The sequence below is a fragment of the Tenrec ecaudatus genome, chromosome 7 (assembly GCF_050624435.1).
Source record: "Tenrec ecaudatus isolate mTenEca1 chromosome 7, mTenEca1.hap1, whole genome shotgun sequence".
Classification (NCBI taxonomy): domain Eukaryota; kingdom Metazoa; phylum Chordata; class Mammalia; order Afrosoricida; family Tenrecidae; genus Tenrec; species Tenrec ecaudatus.
Window position 1 is genome coordinate 102,278,550 of NC_134536.1, and position 9,323 is coordinate 102,287,872.

Here is a 9,323-nt window from a genome sequence, read left to right on the forward strand (position 1 = left end):
ATTATGAATTGCTCATAAAAAGACTGGAATTTCTACTCCCATTAACTGGGTTACACCCCAGAAACCCACAGGGGATATCTGAGTTAGCATTGACTCAGTAAGAGTTAAAAAGTATTAGCTAATCCAGTTCTACGTCTTGCTCTATTATATCTTTGAAATTATGAAAATTTAAACTTCAATATTTTGTTTACAAAATGGTAGCTGAAATAAGCATTTAAATTCTGATAGATTTGTTACAAACTTTCAACTAAATGCAAGATAAATAAAATGTATACAACCTCTTCTAAGCAACATTAAATAAAGAGTTGAAATTAAAGAATTAAGTTCACGGGCAAAAATCTACTGAGGCAAACAAATTCCATACTATCACCCATGCTTTAGAAATTTCAATAATGCAATTGTGTTCACCATTATCCCTTGAAAACCCTCATTCCTGCCATTCCCTCACCAACCACAGAGTCGGGGAAAAAGGGGTACTGCCTCAGGGTGTATCTATTTACATCACACATTTGGAAGAAGTTCAAAAATTCCATAATTCCAAATAGTCTATGCCTTGTGATGTACATATTGCCAAAGAAGTAAGAGCGCCACCTAGTGAATTCCTTGGGAGTCTTGCCAACAAGTCATTCATTCCCCAGCCACGCCTTTTTATGGGGCTTCTACCTGTGGCCTCAAGAGAGAAAGAGGGGGCTTTCTGTTCCAGGCTCAGAAACCCTATACAGAGTCGCTATAAATTTGAATCCACTCAATGGAGGCGGTTTGCTGTTGGTAGTTTGGGTGTTCTCTGTGATACTCTGTGTTCGAAGAACCTTGTTGGCGCAATAGTTCAAGTGTTGGATGGCTAACCCACCAGTAGCTCCCTAGGAGATACTTTGGAAACACTATGAGACAGTTCTGTGCACGGTAAGGTCAGTACAAGTCGGAATTGACTCAAAGGCAGTCAATTCCAAAGGATGATTTGTACATCAAGCTTTTTAGGGTCAAGGGAAAAAAACCATTGGCCGTCTTTGATAGAAGATGAAGTTCAATCGTCATATTCTATGGAACTACACCACAATGAAAAGCTACACGCCCAAATCCAGATAACTCTCACAAATGTAATAATATGGGGACAAATGTTGTGTCCATTTCTCAGACAGGCAAAACCTATTTGTGTTATTAGCTCTTAGGAGAGTGTTTTATCTGGAGACGAGGTCACAAGGTGAGAACCGAAGGTGCTGTGAGTTCAGTTCTTAGTCCGGGGGGTCAGTCTGTGGAAGCCTACTGGGGTGCACTTGTCCGATGTGCCCTCTCTATAACGTAGGCGATGCTCCATAAAAAAGAGACCGTGAAACATCCCATTAGAAATGACTTCCCATCGGCCTGCTTTAAATGTCATAGTTTGAATCTAAAGTAGATTAAAATTAAATACCCACAGCCACGGAGTCGATTCCCACTCCCAGGGATCCTACTGGGCAAAGTCAACTGGTCTCAGGAGTCTGGGGCTGGCAGTCTTTAGGAAAGCGGTCTCTTCTCTCTCCAGCAGGGAAGTGCGTGCATTTGAAGCGCTGACCTCCTTGTTAGCAGCCCACAGCACAATCGACTACGCCAAAAGGGCCCGTGGCACTCGGACCAGTGAGTGCAGTTTGGATTTGCAGTCTGGTAGCCTGGTTTTGCAAGGTAGCTAGACTAGGGACTCACGGGGGCTGTTTCCCAAATGCCTCCCTAAGGCCTCAGTAAAGGGGCTCTAGGGAAATCAGGCACCCATCAGACACCTAGGGGAAAATCCAAACTGAGCATGCGCAGACCAGGACCACCAAATGCAGGTGAAACGAAACCTAGCCACCACCTGGGCACATGACATCACACAGGTTTGCCTAAACTCAACCAATAAGGTGGGACAATACCCCCAAGCATGTCTCCTTGGCCAGTGGGGTGGGAAGGAATAAAGGTAAGGCTCACCGCCCTGCACTTTCTCTTGTACCCACCCCAACCCCCCCACCCTGGGATTTTCTGGTCCCGCAAGGGTGGTTTTGTGCTCCTGTTCTGGTGTTCCTTCCACGTGGTTTCTCCTGTTCAGTCGTGCCGTTCCTGCGCAGCCTTGCACACTTCCCAGAAATAGCATGTACCTTTTGAGGCTGTCATACCTGAAACTTCCCCTTCTCTCATAAAAGTTACTTGTATCGCAAACATGCTTCGGCTGCACGAATTCTTTCAGTGTTGCGATGCAAGAACGAAGAGATCCCAATCCGGAAACCGAACGGTTTGAGCCTTTGAGCCTTAGGATATGCCCCAGCCTCTTCAGAAAGCAGGCATTTCATTGGTAACCTTGGCATGATATAAACGCTACCTTAGACAGGTAATACACTTCACTGATAATCAAAATGTTAGAAGGTTGGGGTCCATTTAGAGGGAATATGCACAAAGGCCAGGTGATCTAATGTTTTTTAACCAGCCATGAACACTCTGTGCTTTGTGCATATTACTGCTCTGACACATCAGGGGCTTCCAAGAGTTAGAATTCATGTGATGAGGAAAGAGATGGGGCAAGGAGAGAGGGAGAGGGAGATGCAGGTATTTGACGATTAAAGTGGATGATGATAGTAACAGTGTAGTTTCCAGGTTCACTTTGGAAAATCTGAGCCAAAGCTGGATAGTACATTTCTTTCATTTCGGGGCAATGCTGAAATAGGCCCTGACAGCCATTAGAATTGCAATGTTACCTATCTATTTTTGGTTTCTATTGCTATCACCTCAAGCTGAATAAAAACTTAGAAGAGGCTGTGAGGAGGTGGCAAGTTAACATGACGAAAGGTTTTAGGCAGATAACATAAATGCTGAATCAACCAGATGCTAACCCTGAGGTGAGTTTTGGTCTTTCAGCTCACCCCACCTAGAGGCATTCAAATGAAGGGAAAGTGCCCGTGCCCCTCCGACAGAACTCCTCAGCCATTGGATTATCGTGAGCTTGGAAATTACACAGAAGGTGGTTCCTACCTACGTGTGCCTCTTTCCAGCTTTTTCATCTAGGGCAAGTTAATTTACCCTCTAATCTTCACTTTTATCATGTGCAAGACTGACATGACATTATTTTACATGCTGGCTTGTGAGGATTAAATGGAAGCTCTCTACTCATAGTTGTGTGACTCAAAAAATAATAGCATTTCTTTGCTACCCTCACTCCCTCGTCCCAGTCACTTGATCAATTAGCAACACCAAAACAGAGTCAGGAGGCAACAATAACACGAAACAGACACAGCGGCCATGCATTGTGTGTGTGCACTAGGGCGTGCACACACACACACAACTGTGATTTTTTAAAAAAGCTCTGATTTGATTGATTGATTGATCAAGTGATAATGGGGTTTCACTCTGTAGCTTACAAAAATGATATGCAATTTCCAACTCAATTCCTAATGCAATTTGATTGCTGACTACAGAAGTAGACAAGATTTTGGATTCTTTTATTTTTGACACATAACTTGATTTGTTGTGTCAGAATTTGTCATTAAGCTTTGTTAGCCCACACGTGTCACCTACGGCCCTCCTTTCATGCAGAGAAAGCACTTGAAGGCCCTGATTGAGTGGCCTATGCCCATGAACTGACACAGTGGCCACAGCAATGAGCTCAGGCCTATGAAGAACAATGGTAAAGCTGGCACAGGCCCTGGCAGAGTCTTGTGTTGTGCATAGGCACGACGTAGGGATGAGGAATGTCCCCATGAGTCGGAACCACTTCAATGGCACCTAACAAGAACAACTTGCCCACACAGTAGGAGCGGGCTGGTTAGTGTGATACCGTGACTTCTCCAGGCTCCAGTAAGCCAGTTCCAACAATATGGGTTAAAAACCTAGTGTACTCATGCATATTTCTGTGATAAGCATGAAAGAAGGCATAACCCTTATTCAATCTACTTCCTTCTCCAAATGTCATAGAATGACCTGAAAGTTCAAGGTTAGGCTTAGAACTAATCGACACAAGGTTGACAACCAAATATAACCTTATGTACACAAAGGGCCTCTGCTATCCACAGAAAAGCAAAAACGTTTATAGTCTGTGTGTGTAGAGATAAAAGTAGGTGGAAGACAGAATGTGGGGGAATATCTCCATTTAGGGCATGAGTAAAAGAAGGTGGACCCGGAAAGGAGACATTAAAAATGAACTCAGAACAAAAAGAGAGTCATTAAAAGCACATCATTCACTAAAAGTCCAAAGGAGGGAAATAGTTTGCAAGACAACAAGCTGGGCTATGTCATCAAACCTCAGTGGCTGGAGAGGACAGAGCCAGCCCACTAGCTTTGCTATGACCGCCTATGTGGGATCACTAGCGACCTTTCCCAGAGGAGGCTCTAGGGAATGCTGACGAGAGGGCATGCAAGGGGCTAAGGAAGGAGTGGGAGATAAGTTTGAGAATGGAGCTTCTTCTGAACAGTTGGCCAATATCAGAAAAGAGAGATGGGATTAGAAGGCTGAAGGAGGAGAGCCTTCTAGGGATGCCCTAGACTAGTATGTGAGAGAATTTAAAATGTATTTTAAAAGCCTTAGCAAGTGGTGCAGCGAAGTGAGGGGAACGAGAAGCAGGGTCACATTTGTATTTTCGAAAGTCACCTGGCTAGAACGGAAGAACACATTTATATTTCACATTTGTCTTGTATATTTTTTCCTAGTGGTGTGCTATAGGGATTGAGGTTGAAATGAAGCACACAAAAGGAAAGCACAGACAGGATCTAAACGCAGGTCAGGAGCTGCTTCTGCCTTAAGAGTGAAGAAAAAGAAGAGCAAATAGAGAGAGGCGTTGCCTTGGTTATTTTGTGTGTTGTATGACTTTGCACAGAAGCGAAAAATTAAGGAATTGAACAATTGATCCACCACTTTGGTAAAACCAAAGGTGACCTTTGGAGAGTGAGTAGGAACAGAAGCAGATGTTCACAGAAGTTTGTTTGTTTTTTTTTAATGGAAGAAGCATGATTGTGAAGAAAGATTGTTACAGACAGCAAGCTAAGGGAAGGCGGACCAACTCGAACTGAGCGCTGGGAGGCTCCAGGTAAGGGCTGGCTCTCGTTTGCCATGGAAAACCTCATACACCTTCTACTCCATCATTGGGGAGCAGTGTTCACCGGCATAGAATTTAGGAAGCAGAGGATGGCTACAGGAAAAATGAGGTTGTCACTCAAGTACCTAAGTTCACTCAAGAGGGACTGTGGAATATGGGGAGAGGAGCGTTCACCCGGAAGAGCCAATAAAACAGCAGTTCTCAATCTGGGGGTCGTGACCCCTTTGGGGGTCAAATGGTCCTTTCACAGAGGTTGCCCAATTCATAACGGTAGCAAAATTACAATTATGAAGTAGCAATGGAAATAATATTATGGTGGGGGGTCACCACACCTGAGGAACTGTATTAAAGGGTCATGGCGTTAGGAAGGCTGAGAACCACTGCAGTAAAAGATGTGTTCAGGACACATCCAAGAATGTATTCAGAAAGAAATTTTGAAACTCCAGATTTTATCCTGAAGCTCTTCCAAATTAAAAGATGGTACTTAAGGCAAACACTCGGGAGAAGATGAGGTAGTAAAAAGGCACTGATAACTTGAGTGTTGGGGGTGCTTCCTTAGGCTAGGTTCTCTAGAGAAGCAAAACCAGTGGAGTTTTATATGTATATAGAGAAAGTTATACCAAGAAAATGGCTCACACAGTTATAGAATTGGGCAAGTGGAAGTCTGGATAGGCTACAAGTCAGGTATGAGGTTTCAGACTTCTGATTCACATAGCTACCGGGGCTGATAAACTCTAGATCCGCAGGAATACAACAGGCTGGTAACTGCCGAAGCTAAGGAAGCCAAGGCGAGCCGATCAGGGTTATGGCTACAAAGACACAGCACATGAGGATCTGCAGGTTAGATGGCAAGGCACTGAGACTCCCAGAATTAACAGCCAAAATGGCAAGCGATTGGCTCAAGTCCAAAGAACTGAAGGATGATGAGCCAGATGCAGAATCCATTTATCATGATGTTTCCTATTGGTCCAGTTGTGAAGATTTGAGCTTTCTTTACACTGAGTTGTAATTCATACTGAAGGCTGCAATCCTTGACCTTCACCAGCAAGTGCTTCATGTCTTTCTCACGTTCAGAAAGCAAGGTTGTGTCAACTATATAAAGAAGGTTGTTAATAAGCTTTCCTCCGATCCTGATACCATTCCTCTTCATCTGACCCAGCTTCTCCGATTATTTGCTCCACATTCAGATTGAATAAGTCTAGCTAGAGAGTACAACCCTAATGCACACCTTTCCTGATTGTGAATCATAAAGTGTTCCCTTGTTCTCTCTCACAACTGCTTCTTGATCCATGTTCAAGTTCTGCATGCACGCAACTGAGTGTTCTGCAATTCCCATTGTTATCAAGGCCGTCCATAGTTTAAGATCCACAGGCAATACAACACAAGTAAACATCTTTCTGGTATTCTCTGCTTTCAGCCAAGATTCATCTGACATCAGCAGTGATAGCCTTTATTCCAAGTCCTCTCCTGAATCTAGTCTGTATTTCTGACAACTCTCTGGCAATGTACTGCTGTGGACTTTATGAACTATTTTCAGTAAAATTTTACTTGCATGTGATATCCATAATATTGTTCTGTAATTTGCACATTAGGTTGGTTCACTTTTCTTTAGACTAGATACACATACGGATCTCTTACAGTTAGGTGGTCAGGTAGCTGTCTTCCAAATAACTTGGCATAGATTGTTAGTGCTTCCAGTGCTTCATCAGTTTGTTGGAACATTTCAATTGGTATTCCAGCAATTTCTGGAGATCTGTTTTTGGCTAATGCCTTCAGCGCAGCTTGGACTTCTTCCCCATACTACTGGTCCTTGATCATTTGCTATCTCTTGAAGTGGCTGGATGTCAACTAGTTCTTTTTGTTACAGTAACTATATATTCTTCCATCTGCTTTGATGCTCTCCACATCATTCAATATTTTACCCATATAATATCTCAACAATGCAACTTGAAGCTTGAACTTTTTCTTGAGTTCTTTCACTTTAAGATATGCTGAGCATGTTCTTCATATTTGGTTTTCTAATGCAAGGTCTTTATACATTTCAGTATAATATTTTCCTCGGTCTTAAGGAGTTGCTCTTTAAATTTTTCTGTTCAGTTCTATTATGTCATAATTTCATCATATGAGGGGGTACCTCTCCAAGAATGGAATTTTCCCCAAAGCTACTGGTATGTATTTAATTTTTAAAATAAAACAACCTTATCACCTTCAAAATACTCCCCATTACACTAAATACATTTGTCAAATCTGCGATTCCATTCTTGAAAACATTTTTCAAACTCATCTGCTTGGATGGCTGACGGCACCCCCCTCATGTTTTTTCTTTACCTCGTCTATGTGGTCAAATCACTGTCCTTTCATGTCCCTCCTCATTCATGGAAACAAAAAGTTGCATGGAGAGAGGTCAGGTGAGTAAGGCATGTAGGGCAAGAGAGGCATGCTGGGTTTTGCAAAAAAACATGCTGAGGTTTGCCACAGTGAGATGGCTGTGTGAGCAGGTGCATTGTTGTGGTGGCAAAACCAGTGCCACAGTCTGCCACCCATCAGAACTCTTTTGTCACATACGGTTACACAATCTTTTCAGAACCTCTAAAGAGAATGCCTCATTAACAGTCTGACCTGGTAAAATGAACTCCAAATTCACTACAAGTTAACATTTTGTCCATTTGGGAAGTTTACAGACATCCAGAATGAGATTTGTCATACATTAACATTTCACGTTTTTTTGAAATGAGAAAACCACTCATCATACACTTGAGTTTTTTCCATAGCATTGACCTTGTAAGCTGTGTTCATTTCTGTGGCATTTTTCTCAATAGGATTCATAGCCACAGGTCGTTTTCTTAAATTATATCACCAAAATGAGGTTTGAGCAAAACTGCTTTTATAAAAAAATTCACTGAGACCAAAGAGAACCTTCCCAGGTGATGCCAGAGGGTGCACTAACTCAGAGCGAGTTGTTGGATGTCCCCCTGGTGAGGACAATGTGTACAATGAAAGCTCTGCCAGTGCAATTCTGGTTTGGGGGCGTACCCCTCAAATACCTCAGTTAATCCATGATTAAGAGAAAATTTCAGTCTCTTCTCATAGCTACTTTGATCCTTTCTATCAGGTTTTTTTAAATGACATATTTTTGTTGAGAAAATCTAACTTTAAAAACAATGTAAAGAGTCCCCCGAGGGGGTGCACTATTCCTGGAAGTACTGCAATACCAAGTCAATGCGTGGAGCGGACAGAGCAAGCTCCTATTCCATCTCCCTGCTCCAAAAATCCATTTAATATATGTCCTCAGATAGAGGACATATCAGATATTAAACTGATAAGAACAGATACTACACTTGATCTTAGCTAAAAGGCTGAGAAGCGACCTCTCAGGTCTTTTAATGACCGTTTGGTCACTTCATGTTGTTCTTGATGTCATTCCACAAGTCATTAGGTTTTCTGCCATTAATGTTCAATAAGTCAAATCAGTTCTTGAAATGTCCTACGAATTCAGGTGACAGATACTCAAGGTTGTATCTTAGCCCTTGTGGACTTGCTTTAGCTTTATCCACCTTCATCCTGAACCTCCCTTTGAGCAACTGATAGTGTGTTCCGTAGTTGGCCCTGGTCTCCTTTTAGCTGCTGATATTCAACTTCTCCATCCTCTCTTCCAAAAGTTGTGCTTAATTTGACTTCTTGAAAACTTGACTGCTGGAGAAATCGACATATATGGTAACCATTTGCATTGCGGAAAAAGATATTTGTGATGAAGAAGTTTGTGTTTGGCCGGGTTGACTACAGAAAAAAAAATCCAGTGCCACTCATGTATGTCTAATGGACAGCTTTTTATCAAGAAGTAACTTTATACCAAGCAAATATCCCCAACCAGTTCAACTCAAGTCTAGAAGTCCAAAACTCGTCCATAAGTTCCTATTCAGACTCATGCAGCCACAAGCAATGAAGCAGAACACAGGAACATCACAGGCCTGTGGGAGAAAAGTCTTGTGGATCCAATGGCAATGGACACATCTCCAGGGCTCTAGCCACCATCAGGGTCAGCCAGCAGGAAGGTGTAGGCAGCACGGCATGGGGAGGAGATTCCCAGGACCCTCCTTCTGAGAAGGCCACGCCCACCAGGAGTCACCATCAGACTGTGACCCGACTGACAGCTTGAATACTACCCCTGCACTATTATCTATCTTCAAGTTGACACGAAATTATGTAACTACCACAAACTTATTGGTCTTCAAAAAATCTACCATGCATTCTTCCATTTGTTTCTACCAGTTTCATTTCTATTACCAAGCC

At 42.7% G+C, this 9,323-nt stretch overlaps 1 non-coding gene across 1 annotated transcript; it reads right to left on the minus strand.

The window, feature by feature from the left end:
- Window positions 1-8,211: 8,211 nt before the first annotated feature.
- LOC142453876 (U2 spliceosomal RNA) lies at window positions 8,212-8,401 on the minus strand. The gene has a single exon (XR_012785451.1). It is a non-coding gene; the product is annotated as a U2 spliceosomal RNA (small nuclear RNA).
- Between the last annotated feature and the right edge of the window lie 922 nt (window positions 8,402-9,323).